Raw genomic sequence first — 24,831 nt, 5'->3', positions numbered from 1 at the left:
GCGCAGTGCGACGAGCAATGTAAACAACGCCTATCGACTTCTGGCCATAAGCATTCGTTTGGTGTTTTGTGTGAATGTGGTTTATACTCTAGGATCTTGTTTCTGTGCACTACCGCTATCAACTTCGGAGGGGACCTGCGACAGCCGGTGCCCGGCGAAACTTGCATAGGCAACGCGAACTTCATCGGGAACAATTTAGCGCGCCAGCATACACCCCAGCAATCTTACCTGAGTGCTACGGAATATGACGCAGCGTAAAGGTTGACACGAAACTGCAGTGATCCCACAGGCAACCACCGCAGCCAAACGAATGAATGGTCCATTAATATGCACGTCAATCATCTTGAAGCAGTGACGGTGTCGGTCGTTTTCTTTTTTTTTGTCGCTGAGCTTATGCCTCCCCGGCATTTTAGCATTACGTGTTGTTTATGCTTTAGCAATCTGTATCGTTTATTCCTCTTCTGTATTATGGTGCTCATCGCTGCTTACCCCTTCCGAGGTGTACGCGCGAAGCTTCTGCCCGTGCGGCCTCGTTCGCTGCTTTGGCGCAGATATCGCGGCCTACTCCATACGACTTACATTTCGCTCATTCGGACAGAGCTGGAACACCGGCATTGATACCGGCGCTAAAATTAGGCAATAGCTGCCCGGTGCTCACCGTTGAGTTGACGAACATAGCAACTGCATCAGCATGTTTACGCGAGCCGTGGCACCCGGCCTTGCGCGTGCAGCTTCCCCCGCCTACCTCGCTTAGACTCACTGAACTCATAATAAAGTGCAGAGATGCGTGAGCCGCGTGTTTACAACAGAACTCATAACCATTCACTGTACCAGCCTTTAACTAAAAGTCGCAGCCCAGGGTCACGCCTGTTATGTGCCCAACGCCATTGCTAGAAACATAGGACGGGTCCGTTGCGTTCGCTAGCTCCTCCCAGACGCAGTAAACATTGTTTGCGGCGTGAAGCTGGCGACCGCGTTTTGAGGTTTCCTTAGAAGAAAAAGAAAACGAGCCAATATCTCCCACCTTTCTAAAACCATTAAAACGAGCGCGCTGGTTTGAGCAATCAGTCATTGGAGCATAGCACAGGCAGTACGGGGAAGGGCGCAAGCGACGACCACAACATCCGATAAATGCATCCAGTGGCCGTAGATGGCGCTAGTTGTTCAGGCGCTTGTGTCGCCACCATACCAGCGCACGGAGCCTATTGCGGAAGAAATACTGATAGCCATTTGGACAGTATACACTTCTGATGCTGAAGTATACCACGTCTCTGTAAATGGTATCGCGGTAAAAGGTGTGCCAAACGTTTCAAGTAGTGTTGCCATGTCATTTACTTTATCTGTCAAAGACCGCACGTTTAAAGGAGAAAAAAGGAAACGACGTAGGTGGTATTCTGGTGTTTACTAATGGTTGGATTTTGGTCGGTTGAATTTCCATAATCTGGTTCTTGCTCGAAACACACGGAACGTGCGTTCCGTGCGTTTCGAACAACATGTACGAGACTTTCAGAAACTAATCCGGAAAAAGTGTTGTTTTGGAGCCATGCCTGACTACAAAAAGGAATACTGCTGTGCAACGAATTCACTTATGCGTCACCCCGGGCATAGTCTACGCAGAAAATTCAAAAGCACCAGTAACTACCTTAATGGCACCAGTAACTACTTCTACCTTTCTCCTGCTAACTTTTTGATTATTAAACGTCGCACACAGGCTGCGAAGGCCGAGTTTTCGTCCCCTGAGCCCGCCCGCGCCAGGGAAAGCGACCTTGGGCTACGCGCGCCGCGGTGCGGCGAAAAACGTGGCCACGCCCCCTTTTCAACTTTCGCTCTCTCCGGGCGATTGGGAGGGCTCCATGCAGAGCAACGGGCAACGGCGCGCCGCCGGCAGCCGATCGCGGAGGCCACGTATGGGCGAATGTCGTTTTTTTCCCGTTCAATAGATGGCGCTGGCAATTTCGCATAACCTCATCTTGACACGAATGCGAGGCCCCATTACTACAACTATAATATCACTACTCAAAAACAAACAAACAAACAAACAAACAAAATAATAATAATAATAACCTCCACCACCACACCAACAACCTCTTGTGACTACATCTCCTACAACTACAGACCCAAATCGCAAACGAAGACGAACCCAGGCGACAATTTTTCGCGCACTAAGTAAGTATACGAACGACCTAAATAGGACACAGTATCAGAATGCTACAGGCCCTGGTAATAAGCAGGGTCACCTACGGCACCCCTTACTTGGGGCTAAAAATCTACGAAATAAAGAAACTCCTCCTTTTAATTCGTCAAACCTACAAATTAGCTCTGGGTCTACCAGCCAAGACCCCGACCGGCCAGCTCTTGTCTACACGTGACAGGTACTCACCGAGGCGCATAAAGCCGGCCCAATCGAGCTACTCAAGTTTACAGAGACCGAGACGTTTGACCCTCCTCCTCCTCAAGCGACCGTTTCGACACAATGGAAGCGCGCTTTCAAATTCATGCACGCGCCGTGTGTCCAGCGATCATCTTATCAGAGCTTTTTCGGACGACCAACCGGTCTTTGGGGAAATGCATTAGTCTCTTGGCAGAACGGCGTCGGTCCCCCTAAGAAAGCTTTCGTTTTAATAAACAAGCTATAAGGGTTGTCAAAATTCGCTTGTTTACTGGTGCTCCTTAAAATAGAAACGAAATTTTTTGGTGGTCAGGTACGCTTGATGTTTACATTGCGGAATATACATGTTTTTTGTGGCGATGGCTTTTTTAAAGATACATTTCTACAAGCACGTTACGATAAAGCTTTTTCGTAATTACCCATTGCTAGAGGAGTCAATGCGTCCCCAAATTGAGTCGCGGCCACTGCCAAGTGATTGTGTAGTTGACCCGCGTTTTGTTAGGCATCTATGGATACCGATTTTTACGCTCGATGTCCGAAATTATGACAAGAAGAGGAAAAGAAAAGAAATCGTCCAGCAGCGGCAGATTCTTTCCACGAAACGGCCGCTTCATCAAAACTGCCCTTCCGACAAGCCAGCACGGGGGTAGGCTCGAAGTGGCACTTACAGTTTGAACATTCATCGAGCAGGATCCTTCACCCCATCTCCCATCCTGAGAAGAGTCGCCCAGTCTAAAACCACGACAGGAATACCGCAAAAACCTAACAAGAATTCCTGTGGTACGTCAAAAAACCTTTGTTGTGACAACAAAAGTCCTGTTGTTACGACAAAGCCATCTGTTGTTACGACACACATTTCTGTCGTAACGACAAAGTCAATGTTCTCAACGACAAGCATTCCTGCAGTCACAACATAACTGCCATTTACGGTATACTCTTTACAATGGGCAATAACATCCAAACCATGTGCAGCTACTGATGGAACATCAGGATCACGACAAGACAGGAATTCGGCACGCCGGAAAATCAAAATCAGGACAGGAATATCACACACGACAGAGCATCAGAATCACGATATCACAAGAATACGACAAGACGACAAGACGACAGTACGACACGCGAAAATCCGACAAAACTACAGAAATTTTTCTTGTCGTCTTCTTGTTGTCTTTTCTACCCAGTTGTTCGGGCAGTCCAAGGTTTTCTTGAACTGCTCAAACAACTGGGTGGCTTTAAGCGGCTGAAGACTGTCTTCCATCAGGCAGCCTGCTTACCCCCCATCAAGCAACCTGCCTCATACAATCAAATCACATCACTCCACGGAGAACCGGCTTAGCTCGGATTCAGCTCACGGCTGCGGCGGTGCGCCGTTCCAGCGATGGCGAAACGACTTCCTTTATCTAGCAGTTTAAATGAAGGGCGAAGTGTAAGGTAAAAACCAGGAGAGGCGACCAGGCGACGTCATTGCAAGGAGCGTCAGCGCATGGAACAATGCGACGTCTGATAGGCCAAGCCCAGCACGCCTATCAGTACACCGTAATTTACAATGGAATCCAGTAAAGTACGCGATATTTTTCAATGACCCACGTTTGTTGCCACTGGGTGTTTTCTTACTTTTACTGTACAACAAGTACATTTTGCTATCTTGGTTGACTAAGTACCTAAGAACGTTAGTAACGTATACGCCACCGCTTTTACCTCTCCCTTCAACATACGGCACTTATTGGGATGGACGCCAGAGGCTGGGCCGAATTGCATTCATGCTTCTGCCACGGGCGGGGCGGTTAATTCGAAATGAAAATTGAACCGTTCCGCGAAGTTTCCTTCAGCAAGCCCTCGCGTAAGAACACGTGCGGGCGAACTCCGAAGTTGGAATTCCCGCAATCGCGAACACGCGCGCGCGTGGGTTCTTGATATGCACTCCGCGTGGAAGCGCTTAATTAAGTAGCAGAGAGCAGGAACAATTTGTAAGAAGCTCGAATGGAGCCCCCTCAACGAACGAACAACTCTGCCCAGGCGGGCCCGCTGGCCTGCCGCGTTGTATGCTCCCGCGCTCAATCGCGGTTGCTGAATTCGCGGAGTGGGGGCCGTTGGGCATTGAAAACAGGCATTGTCCTCGCGAGTTTCGTACTAAGCAGCCAGACACATTGTATCGACACCCGCGAAAACATGCATTGTCCCGCTCAATAGGGGGAAAGTAATTATCACGTGCTATCCGAAAAGGGTTATAGAAAATGACGCACAGCATGGTGCCTGGGATTGTTTTCAGTGGGCCAGGGGACTGCTAATCTATTCAGACGATAACTTTTCCTTTTCTGCGCCTGCATGCCCACTTCGTTTCTGATATTACTTACTTTACTTGTTCCCTGTGTCGCCATTCAAAAAGTCTGCAATAAGTTGGCAATCTCTCGCAAGAACAAAAACTAGTGCATAATGGTGCATATTTCAAGGGGGGTGCATGCCTCGAGAACTGCTATGAGGACGTCTTCTTACAATGTTTGGAAAGACCAAGAAGTAGCAGCAGCTCGTGGGTGTAGGATGTCTGGTGTGCGTGCGTAGGCACGGTTGTAATTGCCGCGCACGCAAAGATGCATGTATGGGCGTGCGCGCGCGTTTGTGTGCGCGTAAACTAAACGACTGAACGCCGTCTAAACTACCATTCATGTCAGCAAAGCCGACGTGAACTCTAAACAATCAGAGGTGTGGGCGCAGCGCTCGGTATAGTTACGGCCGACAATTTTTGCTTATCACAATCGTTCGTTACTGTCCGTAGAAGGCACTGTTCTTCAGAGTAAACGGTTGCGGCGCAGCCACGTGGAAGTTTTTTTTTTTTTTTTCTGTGGAATAATCAACCTTCACTGACGTCTCAGCCACCCACGTCCACGTAATAGCTAAATGTTCACATTTGTTTTGTCACTCCTTAGCTACACCTGTAGACTAAGAGGTGCGTCGTAGTGGGAAGGTACGACTGGTGGGGTAATGGCCTGCAGTGACTAAGACGTTCTATACTTTCCTACTCGACTAGTCATAGGTGCGATTTGCGGTTGCGGCGGCGCTGCAGTGCATTTAAAACGAAGAAAAATGCAATGAGCCCGTCAGTTTGTGTGCTGAATTTGGAGCGTTTGGAAAACCCAAGATAATTTAAATCAATCCCCTGCACGGCGCTCCTCATAGCGCAGGTTTAGCTGCACGGAATTAAGCACAAAATTAGAATTTTCTTGAAGTAATCTATAGCTCATTCGCGCGCCTCACCGCGGGTCTACCTTTTTTTTTTTTTTGGTAAGAAGGGAGGGGGGAGTGTAGTAGTTCTATATAATGGGCAGTAAACTCGTATTCTCTAGCAATTCCTTCGCCATTTAGTCCAACAGCCTAGACGGAGCTTTCAATGATTGAACGTGGTGTGACGTTAGCATATTTGCATCGATGTTTAACGCTGCAGTCTTGTTGAATACCTCCATTTTGGAGCTAAACCTAGCTGCTAGCCACGCTTCCAAAACCAAACTACCTTTTCTACGCGTATGTCTCTTTCGATCGCAGGGGTTGTGAAGCCCTCTTGTTGCTCATGCAAAAGCTACCCATTTCAGTGCGTCGTTACAAATGTTCCTTTGTAGAACATTAAATGCTCATTTGTAGAGCTGCGTAGAACATTATGAATCCACTTTGCTTATCCTATCGCTCTATCTCCGACCTAAATGCGTTAGCCTTTATTGGGCACGCCTCGGAAGCTATCATTTCAGTGAAGCTGAAATCAGTGAAAACGTAAGGTGTGGGGGTGCACGGCAAGTTCACGCACGAAAATATGCACGTGTATGACAATTTGATGATGCAATCACAACAGAATGGCGACGGCGATGTCACATATATGGTGGGACGTATACAGTAAAAGCTCGTTAATTCAAACACGGTTATTTCGTCCTTGTCCCGGCAGAGCCCTGAATATTTCAATGGGGGAAAACTCCCGATAATTCGAACGCGTCGGTATCCAGAACGGTTAACTCGAACTATATGACCCCCTGGTTTCCATCGCTCCTCGCCGCAGTAGTCGGCCCAGAGTGATTACAATCTGTTGAAAATCCAAACCAAACGAAATTTACGAGATGCAAAACAACGAAACAGAAAAACAACCGCGTGGAGCACGCGCTACGCTCCTGCAACAGCTTATTTCGCTTCTACAGAGGGCGCCGCGCCACCGGCGCCAGTGCTCCGGCGCATGCCATTACTATTTACGAAACGTTATTTACAAAATCACCTGCCACAAACGTCTAGTAGCGCCTAATTCGTGTTAGCGAGTTCAGAGATGGATTCTTTGTGTTCTGCCCGCGCAGTTTGGCGCAATTTGCATTCATTCTAGAGCCCGCCCGCTAATTCGAACTCCACTCCATTCGAACAATTTTATAGCCCCCTTCCAGTTCGAATTAACGAGCTTTTACTGTAGTACATATACGTACAAGCCCCCTTCCGCATTACGCCATTCTTCAACTTCCGACTGAATTACTGTGAGGACCAGTAACGAATGCTTAACTTAAAGGCCTGTATTTTGCTCGAGGCCGTAAGAGGGGAAGGATTAGAGAAAAACGAAATAAAGCGGTGGTGCATTCAGTAATTTAGAGGAAGGGGTATTCTTGGCGCGGTTGTTCTTGGCAAGGGGGTGTTCTTGGTGAGGAAGTTCTTGGCCGGGAATTCAGTCGTGAGGACGCAAACAGGGCGCAAAAGATGGCAGTGGCTTTGCAAGAAATATTTCACATTCGCAAAATCCCAACGCAAACACGAGTAAACAAAGCTCGCTAATATGCCACGTTGGGTTGTCGGACCCTTAACTCCACAATAACGCGCAAAACTGGTACAAGTTAGAACAGACGAGAAGACCCACGCACCTGCGGAAATGATTGCGGAGCGAGAAGTGTGTATTTCGAAGTTTGTTTTGCATTATTACCCTTCGATCCAAACGGCTAGAATAGTTTTTGATTATTTTAGCGCTTGTATTTAACTTTGCTTGCCGCCAAGCGAATTTATAGTTGTCTTGCTATACAAACGGAAAAGAAAAAGAAAAACAGAAGTTTATCTTCTGAAAGGGGAGCAGACGCAAAGGCGCCAGCGCGCGGTCACGTGGGAGTGTGACTTCACGGCGCGAGGAGCGGTGCGGGAGCCGGCGCGGGCGCGCGCAGCCACGGCGCGGGAGGCGGAGCGCGCGCGGGTCACGTGGGGTGTGACGTGGCTGCGCCGTTGCTACAGACGCTCCTCTCCGCTCCTCGCGCCGTTGCTAGGGGAGAGGAGGAGGAGCAATGCGGACGGCGGATTCAGGGTCGCTTATAAAGTGCATCGCACTTAAAAGTGAGCGATGAAGTTGGGTTGCAAAAAGAAAAAAAGAAACCCACGCCCAGCGATCATTCCCAGTGATGCGGTAGTGGGGTCTGTGCTAGTAGTGCGATTGCAGTTGTGTAACAAATTCGTGGTACCGAAATGAATTTACTAATAAATTCGAGGCGGTAGTGGTTTCGCATTAAGAGTCCGTAAACACAGTCTGAAGTGCCCCGAGGAACTTTGAGTCTGCCTCCTAGTAATCGTATCAGCTCAGAAGTTCGTATACACATGCGTACTTGAAAATGCGTCGTGGCCGAGTCGTTATGATACCGGCTTCGACATTTCTGCGGCTTAGCCTTAAACGTAGTACTAACTTCGTCGTGTTTGATTACAGCGTTAGATGTGCTTAAAAAATTGTCGGGGTTTCGTGCCGACGTGGCCGAAAGCCCCCAAGCGTGCTTCACTGCAAAAGCACACGTAACGCGGCGAAGCTTTCCGCCAAGTCGATATAGCGATGGATATATGCAAATAAAAAAAAATGGCTGGCGATCCCACCGACGTAAATTGCTAATTGACAGCGCCACCTATGACACTCTATAGATTCGAAACTTGTGTTACGGATATTCCTTCACTGCTTAGGGCGCCATCGCAAGTGCAGTTTGAGAGTAAGTGTAAGGAACGGGCGAACCGATAGCAGTGGCTAGGAGAGAACAATACCTCAGGATCACTATATGAACGATTTAGTGACTACAAAAATCACGAATCAGTATTAGCGTTAAGTAAAACAAATCCAGACGCCATATCAACAAATTGATAAACGGCTGGTGCTGTCAGTGTATCACGTACCGCAATTGCCCGCCAGTTTTTTTATATCTCAGACTGTGATCGCTAGAGGCCGGCGTTTCCATTGTTGAGTCCCAATCTTCTCTGTGACGGTGTAATAAAATTTGTGGTGTGGCGGCCCTGGAGCTCGCTTCGTTTCCTTTGTAGGTCAAGACTACAATCAAAGATCACGTCTGACTAACAGCGGAGGCGATCACAAGACAACAAGGAGACGGCGGTCGCAGGGGGCTTTGGATCATCATCCGGCAGTACTACGCGCTGCCAATACCTGATAGGGAGGTATCGCAGACGGTTGTTTCCAGTTTTGTAACGTTATCTCGGTTATCGTCCTTTCATGAAGATAGAAGTAGTAAAAAAGTTTCAACATGAATGAAGCCGCTTTCATCAAAAGCAGGTAATATTATTGGCCTTGTCTGAGGCCGAACGTTTTCAGTGAAAAACACGTCAGTCACAGGTACTGTTCAAGACAAGGCATAGTTGAACCTGGAATTTATTAAATACGACGCAAGGCAGGTAAAGAACGGGTACGAGAGGACGCTTTAGCCCACTGGGGCGCGCTCCTCGTTTTTCCTCCATTTCATAATGACGGAGAATCCCTCTGCAATGCGAGCTCCTTTACCACAGCCGGGTCATAACAGCGTTAATTATTACGTTCCTCACCAGTGACCTCATTACCGCGCCCCTCCTGTGTTATTCAGATGCACGATCACGCATTGCATACTGCTCTTCGCGCATTGGTCAGCGGCCAGATGACATGCATCTGCGCACGAGCGTGCACGTCTCATTTTGGGACAGCTAAAAGGCTGCTTTGAAGCAGCAAAAATAAATTTTGAAGTCGCCAGGGGGGGGGGGGGGGGGGGGGGCACGGTGGAGAAAGAAAACTGGCTCTTTGGATGAGCGAAAGCATGCCTTGGAGCAGTGAATTCTTTCTAGCAAAGGAAAACAACCCAGCGGAGCACAAAAACGCAATTTCCGAAGCAGAGATTAATCTTCTCGCAAAATGCATTACCGCTTCCGCCACACCTAAGACCGCAAATTTTCTTGTTTTCATACACTGCTAAATGTAAATGTGGTAAACAAGGTAAAGTCTGTTCTTGCAAAATGGATAACGACACGACAAAGAGCAGAAAACGTGCGAGTCACAACATCTGCAAAGGTAAATTTAGGTGACATTCATAAATTAAAAAATATTTTGGAAATGTTATAGATCTAAATATATATTATAGTGACCCTACCGATTTTGGCCTTATTGAGCATTACAAGGCTCACATGCACTTGCCTCCCTTACCCCGCGAAGGAACACCAATCCTGAGAGCCCCGACAACTTCCTCACTGCTTAAGTTGCAATCGCAGTTGCTGTACAACAAAATATCTGCAGCCGTCTTGCCATGACATGTAACATGACAAGAACGAAAACCTGTGTCAAGCTGTCAGAAAAATGTTTGACAAGCAATATCTTCCTGTCCGTGGGTAAAAGAGGGGTGCTTTAAATACATTAAAGCGTGTGGATGACATATTTCTGTAGTTGAATCCATGGATAGTTGAATGCACACTCAGCTGTGACAAGCCAATTGTTCATAAAAAAAAACGCTGACTATAACTATGGCGCCTATTTCAGTCCACATATCTCAAGTGATTCTCTTGGAAGTGCCAAGGTAAGTTAAAGCGGCCGCTTCGTTTTGCCTAACACGCAGTGAAGTTAGTGCCCTAGTTGTTAAAAATATTTATTGTTTGTTTCCTCCCCCCTAGGGGCTCCCAGGAACAATGCAAATAGGGACGGTATTTATCATGCAAACTACACAGACCCTTTTTTTTCTTTTCTAGAAAATGAACTTCGATCCGCCCCTCACATTGGCGCACATACCCGATCATAGCACATTATGGCACAAGTCACATGATTTGAGTAAACATTCCGGAAACAAAATGTGCACCGGGCATTAGACTTGGACTTCACCGCACATCATAACAAACTCAAAAGGAGGAAAGAAAGAGAAAAAATTAAAGCCGTTCGACTCAATGTGAAAGCTGTCGGAAGTGCAGAGCAGTGATTCGCCATAATGGGCTATACCGCCGTTATCCGCTCACTGTTACCACACCATGCGATCCGAATTTCCCGCCATCGCAGTGGCCGCGCGCCCCCTACCTGAAACTGCGCCAGCGGAAGTCCTGTTCTTTTTGTGTTTGCTTTAATTTCGTATGCTGGAGCTGTTTTGCATCATTTCGAACGCGCAGTTTTTTCCTTTCGCGGCTGGAGCCTTTCTGCGTCATTTCGAACACGCCATTTTTTTCTTACGCGCCCGCTTTTCTCGCTTACTATCGTAAAAACCAACCCAACGTACGTTCCTAACTATAAATGAACGCGGGCGCTCCCGGTTAATTACGTATACTTTGCCTCAAATGTATACCTATAGTTTTCTTAGCGCTAAACAACGGGGAGATGTAGGACAAGCGCCAGCGGTTCACGAGTTTCGAACGCCTATGATTATATAAACAACGTGTCTTTCGAAGCCTCAGAGTATGCCGCTACGACAGCGCTACAACGGAACGCCTGGTTGCTCTACTTGGGTTCAGCGAGCGAGCTACCACGACAAGGCGAGCGCTTAAAGTGCCCTGCACTTAAAAAAAAAAAGGGCTCTTGTACTAGGTCTCGTGTTCCGGACAACCGGAGTTATCTACCTTCCTTCTTGAGCATACACTCTCGATATCAATAACATCCGCAGGTGAAACAGAACCTTTGTGGAAGGAAATATATAACAGGCGCCCCGAGGGCCGAAACTAAATGAAGCGTTTAGGAGATACAGCTTTATCAGGACACTTCGCATTCGGCTATATTTTATTGAGCAAGCCCTAAGATGGAGAAAAAAAAAGAAAGGAGCCAGACGACAATGGCTGCCAGTCAACTTTTTTTGTAGCAGTGAAGACAGTACACCCTTTAGAAGCACACGTACTTGCCGTTTTAATGACACTAAAATAACATTGTTTAATCTGAGAATTAAAATATCGGGCTGACGACTTGTTTTTCATTTAAAAGGGGCTCAGTTTCACACCAAGTGGCGAAAAAGGCGGGCTGGGCGACAGCTTGTCCAGTTAACCCTTACTCACTCTGCTTGCAACCGTGGTGCTAAGAGCTAAAGCACGTGAACGTCATTGTAGCATCTGCGTCGCTTCTGTCCCGTATCGGTTTATGTACGTCCGACTTGCGGCAGCTTCGGCCTAAATACAGAAAGTGCTTGGTAGCTGCACATTACCTGCCCGTTCTTTCATTGAGTATAAGGCTCCCTTTGTCTTCCCTCGACTGTTCCAGACTCTCCCATGCTTCGTCTGATCGATGGTATGTTTGCCCCCTCGGCCAGCTTTATTCTAGTTCCCGGAGAGTTAGAGGCTCATGCGCATCCATTGCTAATAAATAAGACACGGTCGTATCGGTCGAGTTTCCGCATAGCCTTGTTAAGACGCATGCAAACGTTATGTCCAGGTATCCTAACCAATACAAATGAGGCTGGGTCTGCCTCATTTCTCTTGATATCGCACAGCGACAGCACATACGCGTAAGGGCGGAAGTGGAGTAGCACTGCACGGGCCTGATTTTAAGGCCCGAGCCCGGCCCGAGCCCGCTTTGTAAAGCCCGAGCCCGACCCGGGCCCGTAACACCGAGCCCGGGCCCGGCCCGGGCCCGGGCATTCTTAATAAGTGAGCCTAGCCCGGGCCCGGCCCGGGCCCGTCGTCTCAAGCCCGGGCCCGGCCCGGGCCCGTCGTCTCAATCCCAGGCCCGGCCCAAGCCCGTCGTCTCAAGCCCACGCCCAACCCGGGCACGGTCTTTTTTTTTTTTGAGCCTAGGGAGGACCCGCATGTGTGTGACCAGGCCTGGTCTTAACGTCGAAGAAAATTTGTTTATTATATTTGGTCGAGTGTCTTCGTAGCGGGAAATCAGACGGAGCATCTAGTCTGTACAAGCACGCCCTGAATTCTATAGCGCAAAAAATAAGGGTTTAAAAGTACACGTAGCTTAGCTCACACCGTCTGCAGTTCACGCCACATGGGCGTAATAATAGCTCGTATTCTTACGCGAGAGACACCATCACCTTTGATGACCAGACTCTTGGCAACTTCATGTGGTTGTTTCGGTCACAAGTTTGTATTAATGAAATTTTCTCCTCTCCATTTGAATCCACGAATATGTGCGTGCGTTGAAATATTTTCCCTGGAGTGGTTGTTAAGCGGTGTCGCTTCTCTAGCACGCGAGTTTGATTTCCAGCCACGGCAGCCGCATTTAGATTGGTTCGACATCTAAAATACACGTACATAGACATAGGTGCACAGCTCCAGGGTGGCTTAATTAATTCCTTCCCCGCTAGGGCATTCCTTCTAACCGCGTATCTTTGATATCTTATACACCAAAATATAAAATCTTGATGCAGTAGATGAAATGTCATTAAAGTTACAGTATAGTGACTATCAGACCTAGCAAAACACGTTTTTAAAACAATGTGTAGAACTAACATCAAAAAGCCCGTAAAAGTATACTCAGAATATTCAATTTTATGCTCTTTTCTACACTTTACGTCGGAACTATTAATGGCCGGGCCTATGAATTCATGCCCCCGAGCCCGGCCCGGGCCCGTGGCGTCGAGCCCGAGCCCGGCCCGGGCCCGCTGTACTGAGCCCGAGCCCAGCCCGGCCCCGCGGCACTGAGCCCGGGCCCGGCCCAGGCCCGCCGATAATCGACTTCGGGCGGCCCGGCCCGGCCCGCGGGCCGGGTCGGGCCCGGGCTTTCGGGCCGGCCCGGGCCCGTGCAGTGCTCTAGTGGAGTCCACGTCCGCCGTATAGCCGCGGCACGTCCAGCGGTCTTTTACACAGATATACCACAAGCTTGCCATACAAGCGACCCCGACTGCAAACTTCCAAATGTACAGTCTTCGTCAAAATTTTCCAGGCCAAAACGAAAGTGCACAGGCCGCGAGAAATTCCATGTACAAGCTTACGTCCCGAGCGAGGCTGAAACGTTATATGCCGTAAAGTTAGAGGAAACACCTTTCTTTCTTACAGTCATAAAATAATTTTGTCATATTTAGATGTTAAGCTTATTCTATAAATTTCTTGTGGTCCAGAAGGCTTGTGATTGGCCTAGAAAATTTTGACAAAGATTGCACACTTGGACTGCCCGACACGCCTCAAGTTATCTCAACAATACATCCCCCGGTGCACGTGGGGCGCTGAAATGGCAGTTATGGAGCGTTCCCATATAGACTGAAAATTGGTAACTCGTACCGATGCACAGAGATTGGGCGAATTCAGAAGAGACCCTCGCGAAGAAAAGACAGGAAATCACTGCCATCATGAACCGTCTCATTTCTGGGAAGCCCGCCTGCTTTCGATTGTTCAATAGGATTCCGCGACGCGTAGCCCGAAGGTCGAACATGGTGTAAGCGGGGGTCGAGAAATGCGGACGAACGGAACATGCGGCTGAAAGCGTTTCCACCACTTACGTCTCTCAGACCAAGGAAAACGACGCTCGGACAGCCCAAACATGGGGCAGCGACGCTCAGCTCGGGCCAACCGCGCGCTCCCCGAATAAAGGCAATTGTTATGCCAGCAACGCAAAAAAAAAGGCGGCCTTAAACCCTATCGCGGCCTTCCTCAATAAAGAGAACAATTCAACAGCATAGTTAAGTTCGGGCACCTCACGTAATTAATGAAAATCACCCGGCAGTTTGATATCATTGTGTTTGGCGCGTTTCGCTTTATAATGTTTGTTTTCACGCTAGCCGGGCTGACTAAGGCACGAAGGGAGCTAGGAAATTCCGCGGCGACCAATTTCGTTCGTATTTGTGGTTTTCCTCCGACGAGCAGGCCCGCAGAGGACCGATACAAACGCTCTGGTCACCACAAAAGAGGCGTTTTTTTAGGGGCGAAGCTCCTTAAGTCATGGGTCTGTCCATCCCTTGTGTCTCGTGGTACGTGACCGCCGCATGCTTTCGGAGATGTCGCAAAGTGGGCCGCGTTGCACGCGCAAGAACCGGCTGCAACCGGCAGCGCAAACTCGGCACCGGGAGCGCGAGCTTGTCTGTGTTCGCCAACGGAGGCGCGAGCGCACGTGCACTGCGAGGGGGAGATCACGCAAGAGATCACGCCACGAACGCAGGCAGTCGTTCTCGGAGATCGAACGAGACGCAAGGACCTTTGCTCGTTTCCTCTCGTCTTGTTCGGGCACAAGTTCGCCCTAAATAAAAGTTCTTTCTTTACCGTTGTGTCCCATCCTACGTGACAAATTGTGGTTGAGGTGCGGGGTAGTCCTCGATGGCGCGGGGTCTTTCACCAGGTCTGGGCCTGGGAGCATTGACTCCGAAAATAAAAGTTGATTTGTACAATGTACGCACACAGTCTTACGTCTTTCTTAATGATGTAATGGGTGAACTTTCACGGGAGAGTTACGGTTACCGATGATCTCCCCCTCTCGAGCTTCGCCCCACTTATCATCATTCATTCCGTGGATATGGCGTGAATTTTTTTCTCTCGTTCCTTTTTGAGACACTGGGAGAGTATTGATTGGGCAGTTTAACGACGGTGATTACTGCCTTTGAGAATGCTCGCGATGGACGGGGATGCGTGGGTAGCGGATAGAGACATTTGCGGCCCTCAGTAGAGACACGGGAACCGACTCTCTACGCCCGTGAGGTTAGTCGAAGGGTGATGGGGACAGGCGACGTTCTGATTGATTGATTGTGGGGTTTTACGCGCCGACGCTTCGCAGGCGATCAGACGCGTCTACAACGCTAGCACCGCTCAAAGTTACAGAGCGAAGCCTCGTTCTATGTCTGAGTCTGCGACGCAGTGGCTGGAACACGTCCAGGAGCTGGGTAATGCTGCATTGTCGCTCCTCAGCATGGTTCTGAAAAAAGAAATTTTCAGCGGCTCCGACCACAATTGTACGTGTGCATAACAGTTTGCTGTTATTTTGTTTTTATCGGTGCTGTACTTGCGTTTTGCTGAACATCTTGGAGCTTCCGTACGAGAGTGAGAGAGTTGTGTCGCGTGGTTATTTGTGGATATGCCTACCGTACTATTGCTCGCGTTGTTAATGCGGCCAATCAGCGGACTATTGCGGCCCCCCTTACTCTGAGATTGTGACGGCCCTTCGGGAGGCGGGACTTTCGGATTAAAACTCACGTGTTTTGGGTTTTTCACAGGGAGGAAAAGTCCCGCTGGATGCGGGCCTCTGCCCGATCTCTTTTCTCTGACCACGAGCATTGAGAGTTGCAAATTCTTAGCGCAAATACATTGTACACACAGTACGGTTACTTGGAGCATCCCATTGTCTGCGACGTGTCGTCGACCCCCAGACACAGCGGGCATTTCCATCATCTTCGATGATCGGTCTACCGATCCATCGTTCAAGACATTTAACAAGAATGATTTTATAACACGTACTTACAACTTCTGCCTCGCGTATTCTGTTCAGTTGCTACTCCACAGCAATTATCTGCATGAAGTCTTGATGTGCAGGCACTTTTGCGTGTGGTTTGCCCTCGGGTTTTTGTTTCCGGACCGTCTGCACACGACACATGGTTAAGTAAGCATTTTGTGCAAGAGCTTATGTGTTGTGCATGTACACTGATGGCTGCGTATCATGCAGTTGGTCAAGTATTTTCTATATCGAACAAAACGAAAGGTAGGAGCTCATACTATAAATAAATACGAAAGGTAGAGGAAACAAATGAGGATGAGAGGCGGACGAACGCCCTCATACTCCACCACCCCGAAGAATCAGCGTGAATAAATATGCCCATAATATGTAAGTTTAGAGGCATATATGGTGACGCATTTCCGAACTATATTATCTTGTCAAAAAAAACGTCAAATCGAATGTTTGTTGACCTTGCGACCGCGCATATTACTAGCACGCCCACCTCACCAGGAGGAGGAGGAGGAGAGTCATAGAAGGAGAGGGTAGAAAGCGAGAAGGCGCAGCAGCGCTATACTTTCTGCCCGCTCCGGGAAATTGAAAACCCTCCGCTTGTGGAGCGAAGGTGCGTTACCTGCTCTTCTGAGTAGCTGAATGGGGTATCATAGGGGTAAGCAAAGTTAGAACAACATATGAGGGCTTCAAAGTGTTGAACAGAGAGCATACTCTGTGTTACTGGCGGCGTCTAAAAAAGAAGGACCCGGGGTCAGGATTCTTAATACATAAACAGATAAAAGGGAATGTAGAGGAATTCTTTGGTATTAGCGAAAGGATCGGAGGTGCTGTGATCAAGCTGTATAAAAGGTACAACTAAGAGGAGGTACCATCTTCTAAACCAACTTCCAGGTATCAGGATGAAGCTGTTGACAGTTCCCATGAGACTACAAACTCGGCAATGAATGAGGTGAACACTTAGTACCCTACTGGGATGCGAGGCTTACGCGCAAAGATAAGAAATATACATGCACGAGAATGTGTAGTGAAAAACTTCCAAATTGGTTGTCTCGGTACGGCGATCTAGAACCGATTCACGGCTTTAAACAAGGACGATAGGGTTCGCACAATTGTACTGAATTACAGGCTTACTACATCCATCCCCAAATTATCTGTAGCTTTACAAGTTACAGAACCTAGAAAGGATAGGAATTCCCCGGAGGGAACGGTGAATCTCATTGAGAAACAAAGGAATGTGAAAGTGCCCAGCACAAGTGGGCACACAGAATGACTGAGTCCTCAAATGTACCAGTAAGAAGCAAGGTTAGTGAGATTCGTGCCAACGACGCGGCAAAGATTGAGGGAAGGTTAGAAATAAGGGTAAGTTTTGGAGCAACACTAACTTGGCAAAGTTAGAATGCATAAATGCAGGAACGAAAGTGACAACACATTGAACACATGTTTGAGATTGCAAAAGTAGCATAAATACTGCATGATATACAACACACCCGCAAGGCCAGGGGCTGATGGCAGTAGAGGCGAGTTTCCAACCGCAAGGTAAGAAAGGACTTGTGCTAGTCGGATTTGCCTTATTGTTCGGTTGCGCTTCAGGTTACAGGGTACGCACAGTTAGGGAGGACACACGAACGAAGTGGAGCGAAGAGTTTCCATCAGTAGCGACAAGAAACGTGGAAAAGCCGTTGAGAGATACCAAAAGAGGGAAAGCTGACGGAGATTGGAATAACCATGAATTGAGTAAGACATGGAGGGGTTACTGCACTGGAAAAGCTTGAAAGATTATTATGAAAATGTGTAAAGATGTCAATGGTATACCGCTGGCCAGAGAAAATGAATGCTTAATTCTAATAATACCCAAGAACAGGTGATGTCCACGAGCTTAATAATTACAGACCTACTCTCTGTTGCATACGAGTTCTTTATTACCAAAGCGTACTAGTATTGCGTACCCCATAAGCGACACCACAGATTTCCATCAACCGAAAAAACAAGCAGGCGACAGGAAAGAGTAATCAGCGATGGATCACGTTTATCCTACGAACCAGGTAACCGAGAAATCAGCGTAAAAAACGCCGTACTCCAGCCACCAAGAAAAAACACCCCATCATAATTTACAAATATACACTCATCACGGCCAATTTGCTATTTGCTCGGCGCTACTATGTGACCGCGTTCGTTTGCGGGAAAGTGGGTGAGGTGCACACAGCAGACGAGGGGCGAGGTAGCAAAATGGCGGTGTGAAGGGGGGGGGCTGTGTTGATTGATTTAACGCGCCGACGCAACGCAGGCGATGAGGCGCGCCGTAGTGGAGGGCTCCGGATTAATTTGGACCACCTAAGGATCTTTAACGTGCGCCGAAATCTCGTACACACGAACGTTTTTGCTTTTCGCCTCCATCAGAAAAGCGGCCGCCGCAACCGGGACTCGATCCCGCGACCTCGTGCTCAGCAGCACAAGGAGGGGTAGTGTTAACGGAGACGAACATCAGATTGTTGAAACCACGGGACCGGAGTTCCAATTTCCACGTTTGGACTAAAATGTAGTTGCTATTTTTCCTCTCCGGAGGGGTAGTGTTAACGGAGAGGAAAAATAGCAATTTTAGTCCAAACGTGGAAATTGGAACTCCGGTCCCCTGCTCTTAACATGCTGACGTTCGCAAAAACACATGCAAAGCTTGAGCACTACACTGCAGCATCGTTCTTTCGCAAGCGGTTGCATGCAACAGCGGTAGAGCGGACAACTGGGGTAGTTGGTAACTGTTCATCTTGGTGTTGAAAAGCTCACAAAACAGGGACGTAGGCAGAAAAAAGCCGTGTCGTATCTTTTCTACCTGGGCCCTGTTTTGTGAGCGCTTTCAACACCATGCAACAGAGCGCGCATCCATTGCACACATGCCGCCGTTGCTCCTCTGAAATTTCAGTAAAATTTTTTCAATAGAATCACTTCCTCGCTGAACCGCTGTCAAAACAAAAAATTTCACAGAGGTTGTGTTTTTTAAAAGATCATCAGCTGCATTCTTTTTTTCTGGCGAGTCCGAAGTACAGGGAAATCGGTCATCCCCTGCATTAACGTACAGACCCCAGGGATAGATCAAATTTGAGTGAAACTAATAAGGGTAGCGTCCTGGTCGTCATGTTGGTATTCCATAACTAAAAATAATCGCGCAAAAAATGGGAGACACGGACGAAATAAAGGACGGACACACACGGCGCAAAGAGGGCATACTATGCGGAGTGAATCGTCTACGGAACGATGAAACTGCAAGCTCAGAAGACGTAGCAGTGCTTAGAATTAACAGAGTATTAGGCAAGATACACCGCTTGGTGCGAACGTCCGAGTGTTCTCGAAGCAATTTAGCACGCACGGCTTTCAACTAGCTCGCGTTGATGGATGGTGACCGCGTAAGTAAAATTAAAGACATGACGCGTCTTAAGTCTTAATTTTGTCCCTACTGAGCGCATAGCCATCAAACCAGAGCTTGGCTGTGACACTATTATAGAACACTTTACAGCACTGCGGAGGGATGACGCCAAGCAGTTGTGACAGTTGCACCGGATTCAGGGGTAGCTGATTTGCCCCTGCTCTCCACGCTTAGCCATGCCATAGTGAACTAGAATACTTGCCCTACGCAAGTGGCTACTAACTTCGCCCCCCACCCCCTTCCACTTTCGTTAAGTTAGATGACTGCCGCCTAGTTACCACACTTACGCCTGCCATGCGAAAAAAATTAATCCGTATACGGATTTAGAGCAACCTGAAACGTGTTCCGGTAATTCAAACGCGGCAACCGCTGTCGTGCCGCTCTGGACAAACTACGCGGACCCGTGACTCGGACCTTCGCTATATTTGGATAGACCAGATGCGAACATAAAACACCGTCACATACAGAACTATTACAGAGAACTGTTACAAGCTCCCGGTACGCTGCATGTCACGCCGGCTTGCAAACAAGAGGGCACGCCAATCACACGGGCATCGTGCCCACTTGTGCATTTGTACCCATTCCGCCGCGCCCGCACGTGCGTTACGCTCGTGCGCGTACGGCCAAGTGGTCAGGCTCGTGAAATAGAGAACGAAAAAAAAAAACGCCTCTGTTTCCGCTCCAGCCGTAAAAAGAAGGACGGTCCCTAGATTTTTCCCTATATAGTCCCCAGGCAATTGCGTGCACGGTGAGCAGCGGGCATACGTGCGGTTAAAAGCACAAACCAGCAACTGCGGCGTTTGGGCACTTCGGTTTATTAAACTTGAGTGCAGTTCGCGAGGGCAATAGGTTGGTAGAAACGCAGCACGAGGTGGATCGTTAACCGGGGCCAGAAAAACAACGGGCATCCGTGTTACGTAGAAACCAGCCCACTGCAATTTCTCACGGCTGCAATTATTCACATATTTACACGGCACCAAGAGGTAATACTATGCGGAACCAACAGAGCGCCAATCACGGCAAGGTCCCCATATCCAAAGTTTAAAACAGAGAATGCAGGGGTGCAGAAGGAGAAAAGCAAAATACGCCGCGAAAGCGCTATAAGTGCGTAGCCATATACCTTACGATGCGCCGCACATCCTAATGCAGGTCCGATGAGGACTTGGTGAATGCCAGCAGTATGCTCGGCTTGCCATGTTCCGTCACTCACAAGTTGCAGTAAGAAGTCAGCTGCAGTACTAAATATTACGCTATTTTGAGTTAAACGGCGCCGCTGACCGTCAACATTACGCAGCGGCACAGCGGGGTCAAAGCAACAAGCACAACAACGACGCAGACAAGTGTCGTCATCGTGCGGCGACGGAGGAAACTATTTTCGGATTTGCGGCTGGGTCTAAATGCGCGCTGCATTTGAAACCATGAAAGTTGGAATGTCTGAGTAAATAGCAACAGATTGGATGAAAAAAAGAGAAAAGAACAACTTGGTCACCGATACTGCAATCCAGCATTGTAAACGAGGTCAATACTTCCCGCATTCAACTAAACGGGCTAGCTGGGAAATTTCGCGACACAAACGCCCCGCCAAACGAGAAATGACGAAGAAAGCCCTCATCATCCATTTATTATTGAGCCTGGGCTCATGATTTTCGGTAGTCAACCTTTGAACATGTCACGATGGTTATTTAGGTGTACGTAACCTGTTAGCGTTCCCGCATGTGCACAAGAGTTTATAGGGAGCCACCGTAAAAAGGGGAGAGGAGCCAGCTACCATGCTCGCACAACACGTGGTTCGTGAAAAGTGAAGCCACAGTACGACGTGGCTAACTTTGAGCACGCTACCTGTTTGTGAGAATTAAATTTCATCGTACAAGCGTGGTTCCCCGTGCTGCACTCCCATTTATAGTATGACATGGCGCAAACCATCACGCAGTGCACCCTTCGTTTCGTTGGACTTCCAGGCGGGGTTGCATCTTTCATGCATGTCGTTGACTGTTCGAACTCGATCGGATTTTCCGCGTCACCTTCCGTGTACCAACCAAACGTTGTTTTTTTTTTTTGTCGTCGCTATTACTATTAATTGAACCTCAGAAGTTAAACACCCCTCTGCAATCGCCATCAATGTCTAATTAGGAAAAACGAAATGCTCGCCCGGAACCTCTGATTTTCGCCGTAAAGGATGAAGGCATTTAGAAACGATAAGGACGAACACGAAAAAACGACTAGCTCTGACAAATACCTCTTCGTTGCGACGCGAAAGGGAAGCAGAAAGGGGTAAGGGCCAAATCAGACTGGAGAACGCCTTTGAGAGTGAGAAATATTGGTTTATTGGAGAGGTTAGCTTCACCAGAAAGATGATCTGGTTACTCCAAATTCGGCAGCAGTGAGACGGTACAATGGCAGTCTTAAGCAACCATGAGTAGAAATATTACATTACCTATTATTGCCGTCTCCGGAACATCCCTGGAACGGTAGCGCGCATGTGCAGTAGGTTCCCGCTACACGCCACCGCTAGCGTATCGTACGCTATTCGCTATGCTAAGACACTCTTTTAAAGGACGTCAGCATGTGTCGCCAGTGCAACGACCCCGGTTGATAGCTTTGAAGGCCGGCTGACACCGCACATCACGGTTTGCTGTCGGCGGCACCCTTATTTTTTGTAAGCTCTGTCGGTGATTGGATTGTTTTTCGGACGCAGGTAAGTTACCTGTGACTTAGATTTTTTTGTAGCCTACGATTGCAAGATGTGTTTGCCGTAATGTATGTAATACCCCTGCTACAGTTGCGTCCGCATGTCATTCGAACCGAATGTCATTTGACTCAAACGAGGGGCTTCGAATGCCATTCACAATCCGCCGTACTCGACTGCAGTAGCGATGGCATTTGAAACCTTTAACAATCGCTCGCCGTGCTGCGTGGCGCTGCTGCTGTCGAGTTTTGTTTTTACGGAATAATGCAACAATCAAATTTAGCAGCAGTCCTTGGCATTAAAATGGTATGAAATAAAAAAAAAATATCGTAAGCTTTGACACATTTTTTGGTTTATTCTGAATCGCAATGGAGGTTTTTGTGCTATTTTGTGCTGTCTGGCCACACTGGTTTATCGCTTGCTCGCACTGGTATAGTATGCAATTATTACATCTTGATATCATGGTTTAAGTGGACGAGAAGTAAACAAAACCCCGCAATTAAGAATATTTTGTTTTAAGGTTTAAGGTACGCCATTAATATATTTGTTGATGCTGACTTGGAACGCTGTGCGCAAAAGTGCTAGAAATGGCATTTGAGAGCCCCAAATGTCTCTCTGGGTCATTTGGCTCGAATGTCATTTGACCCGAATGGCATTTCAAAACCCACTGGAGCAGCACAACTTCGCATTTGAGTCAAATGATATCCGGACGCTAGTGTATACAGACATCGTAAATGTATGTATGCATTGTTGTTATATCGACATCCCTGTCATAATGCGCTGCCCAGAGGGGGGGAGTTTTGAGTTCTAAATGCAGCGGCTCTTAGCAAATTGGGCAGCAATGATCTTTTACTGTGGAAAACACGTTCACTACTAGAGGTAGGTGACGTGCGAGAAGTGGCGTTGCCGTGCATGTCGACAGTCGCGCACTGGCGCATGCATTGCGAGCGACGTACGTAGACATTACACATCGAAAAAAAGGGCTAAAAAAGCAGCTTATTCAGAACTTTAAGGTTCTGGGACGCATGCACACAGTTTAAGTGAAAGTGCATACAGTTTCTGCCCAACAATGAGTAATTATTACTTTTTCGAATGCCTCAGGCGAAAGCAGAATTCGAAAGTTTCATCAACCACACCAACCATGTACTGCTGAGCACGAGCTAGATACACGTCCTGGAGACGGGGTAGGGCAGTTAGAAGCAAGTCAGGGATCAGTCAACAAAGAGTGTCTCGGGGAAGCTCCCACAGCCCGAGCGTGTACTCGAATGTCTGACAGCCAGGCCCTGTAAAAGGGACAGCAGACATTTCAGGGGCCTCACGGTGTTCGTGTCACGTCCAGGTTGGGTACAGGGTGTGAAAGCTGTATGCTCAGGCGCATGCTCAGGCGCCGTGTCTTGTTCAGTGGCATTCAACAACGGAGGTCCCTACCCCTTGCTTGTACAGAATTTTGTGAGCATCGGTAGGAGGAGCATAGCCAGAGCACGCTCCAGGTCGTCATCAGTCGTGTCGTGGTTATAGCCGTCAAGAGTTTGAAGGCAGGTAGGCTGGCGAGTTCCTGCTGGAGGCCTCGAAGTTCAAGCGTCTGGTGGGCCAGCTGCTCACAAACCTCTTGCAGGCTTCCTGGCAACCCTCAGCAACCACCAGCGGCTCCAAAAGCCGCTGGGTCACAACCTTAATTGAGCATCTCGCTGTAGGACATAAGGGCCTTGTGTGCCTTTTTCAACGTTTGATCCTTCAGTTTCCGCTTCAAATCTTCAAGCTGCCCATTTTTTTCCTTATTTTCCCGACGAAGCAGGTCGACGCGGGCCCGAAGGGCCGCAAGCTTCTGGTGCAGCTCGGTGACCACTGACACATCGGGGGCTCCCCCAGCTCCCACGCCAGACGCCTCGAAGTCGAGAATTCGGACTCGCATGGCAGCGTTCTCCTCCTTGAGGACCTGCAGCTGGCGCTTCCACTCCTTGACGGCGATGGGGCTCTCCTCTTCCTCGAACGTTTTGGTGTTTGCCGAGCTCTGTGCCAGCGCACGTTTAAGAATATCGTTTTCACAGCGCAGCTGCGCCTCGGCGGTCGTCTGTGGCAGGGATGCAACAGCTGCCGCATGGTGCATGTGGCTGCTGCTGTGCAGGTCGCCCGCTCCTTGTGCACTCGGAGGCTCTTCAGCAGCCAGCCGCACTGCTACACCGTTGTTGCCAGCCTTATGCGCGGCTAGCCGGGCCGCCTCCTTCCCCTCCTGAAACTTCCAATAAATTTAGCGAGGTCCGCCTCCGAGCCGAAGACAAGGCCGTAGACAGTGTTGGCCCGCATATCGGGTCACTGGCCAAACGTACCGGACGTCTTGATGAAAATCATATTGGTATTGATGGTGGAGTTGATCACTACTTCTGTCCCTTCTATGCTGATGACGCGGTAGAGGCTACGCCTCCAGTCATAAAAAATGCTAAAGCTTACAGCATGGCTGCTGGCTGGTATCCAGGACCACTTTGTGTTGGGGTCGATGTTGTATACGTGCGCGTTTGTGGAAAAGATGGGCCGCTCCGCCATACTGACACGGCTTCTCGCACTCGGGTTGTCCGGATGACGCTTGGACACGGGTTTCGGTCTCGGTGAGCAATCCTGGCTGCCTCACCCAACAGCCGCTTACTGACTTCGAAATTGCCGGGCGATCTCATGGAATCCTCGCGGACCCCACCCACCTCTTCTTCATCTACACTTCCACTAGAGCCATCCATGACGAGCAGTGGTAACGAAGAAGTGCAGCAGCTGGGGTGGTGATGGTG

At 48.6% G+C, this 24,831-nt stretch overlaps 1 protein-coding gene and 1 pseudogene across 2 annotated transcripts in view; both read right to left on the bottom strand.

Annotated features, from left to right (window-relative positions):
• The window catches only part of LOC144139823 (solute carrier family 25 member 35-like), a 68,361-nt gene extending 47,669 nt beyond the window's left edge, over positions 1 to 20,692 (bottom strand). For both annotated transcript variants that reach the window (XR_013316305.1, XM_077672076.1), the window contains exon 1: positions 20,489 to 20,692. The gene's annotated coding sequence lies outside the window, so the exon portion shown is untranslated. The remainder of the gene's footprint in view (positions 1 to 20,488) is intronic.
• A 2,577-nt stretch (positions 20,693 to 23,269) lies between these two features.
• LOC144155849 (homer protein homolog 1-like) lies at positions 23,270 to 24,595 on the bottom strand (annotated as a pseudogene).
• Between the last annotated feature and the right edge of the window lie 236 nt (positions 24,596 to 24,831).

Source organism: Haemaphysalis longicornis, unplaced genomic scaffold, assembly GCF_048455015.1.
Source record: "Haemaphysalis longicornis isolate Haplotype H1 unplaced genomic scaffold, Haemaphysalis longicornis Haplotype H1 scaffold_1, whole genome shotgun sequence".
Lineage (NCBI taxonomy): Eukaryota > Metazoa > Arthropoda > Arachnida > Ixodida > Ixodidae > Haemaphysalis > Haemaphysalis longicornis.
The sequence above is the reverse complement of the archived record's forward strand: the minus strand, read 5'-3'. Positions and strand labels throughout refer to the sequence as shown.